The sequence below is a fragment of the Gymnodraco acuticeps genome, unplaced genomic scaffold (assembly GCF_902827175.1).
Source record: "Gymnodraco acuticeps unplaced genomic scaffold, fGymAcu1.1, whole genome shotgun sequence".
Lineage (NCBI taxonomy): Eukaryota > Metazoa > Chordata > Actinopteri > Perciformes > Bathydraconidae > Gymnodraco > Gymnodraco acuticeps.
Window position 1 is genome coordinate 16,042 of NW_022991874.1, and position 1,459 is coordinate 17,500.

The 1,459-nt window shown below is 43.1% G+C and overlaps 1 protein-coding gene across 4 annotated transcripts in view; it reads left to right on the forward strand.

Moving 5' to 3' along the window:
- Window positions 1–962: 962 nt before the first annotated feature.
- LOC117535465 (hyaluronan and proteoglycan link protein 1-like) overlaps window positions 963–1,459 on the forward strand; it is a 38,670-nt gene continuing 38,173 nt past the window's right edge. For all 4 annotated transcript variants that reach the window (XR_004567423.1, XR_004567424.1, XR_004567425.1 and 1 more), the window contains exon 1: window positions 963–1,087. The gene's annotated coding sequence lies outside the window, so the exon portion shown is untranslated. The remainder of the gene's footprint in view (window positions 1,088–1,459) is intronic.

The following is a 1,459-nucleotide window of genomic DNA, read 5'->3' on the forward strand; positions in this document are numbered from 1 at the left end:
TTTGCAACATAGGTAGACCAAATGTTTGGAAATGCATGTGTGTATAATAGGAAGATGAATCCACGAGGATATCCATCCAGGACCTATGATCCAGGACCACAGCCACGACTCAAGATCCAGGGCTCGCGATGCAGGACACAGGACCGCAGGATCATCCATGACTCCGGATCCCGGCGTATATAGACACCAAAAAGAAAGACATTTGGGGAAGCTGGGTTAATGGGAACATGAGAGTACACAGGTATAGACAGAGAGAAGGAAGAAGGAAGATGTCCCCCGACAAACTAAGCCTATATCAGCAAAACTAGGGGCTGAATCTAATCAGCCCTAACTATAAGCTTTATCAAAAAGGATTGCATTGAAAACTTGAATTAACTAAAGATAATTACACTAAATAATCGTCTATCTTTCAGTTTGTGTGTACAGAGTGATCGAAATACCGTTTCCCACAATCCCGAGGAATACAAAATACAAATATATATAAAAATATGTATATGTTCACAAAACTAGTTACTACTAAACTAGTTAAAACTAGTAAATAACATAAATCAATGTAGAGCACCAACATGCGCTTTAAACTTCACATGACTGTGACTCAGAAGCTTGAAAGCTTCTGAGTCACAGTCATTGAAGATTGAGCAACAGGGTTCCTCCTCTGTTTGTCTGGAGAACAACAAGAGTGCAGATCCTCATCAGGGTCTCCTCTGCGGGGACGGACTCTGACAAAACCCCCGACCCTCCATTGAGAGGAGGAGGAGCACTTTAGGGGCAACACTTTTGGGAATAAACCCGGAGAAATGTCCGCAAGTTTTGCAGAAGATTTCACCTCCGTGCGTAAAAGTGCGCAACCCCTGCATGCGAACACACACACGCGCGCGCACACACAAACACGCGCACGCACGCACACACACACACACACACACACACACACACACACACACACACACACACACACACACACACACACACACACACACACACACACACACACACACACACCGCCTGTTTCGTCGTACCTTCACGTGCGTCATCACTTTACGCTTCACTCCGCATCCTGACCTCCGGAGAGCCACACCGCGCAGAGCAGGTACAGAAACCCTTATTTTAGTTTCGTATTTTACGTGAATTATGCTTTTTAAAACACTTGTTAGACTCTTGCTTGGCACGCTGCTTGCTTGGTGAAGTGACGGCACACACACGTTGCTTTTGGCACGTTGTCTTTATTGGCTAATGGAGATACAAACAGAGATTTAACAGAGAAAAGGAGTGGAAATAGGAACTTTTTTTGCTATATTTTTTACTTACAATGGGATCCAAAAGTCTAAGAATATATTTGTAGACACGTGCCCTGAACAAAACAGAAGAGAACACTCTAGAAAATGCTCAGTTTAGATATTGAAAGGAGGGTAATAGATTTGCTTTTGACCAAAATAAGTGATGAAATATTCAATTGAACTAA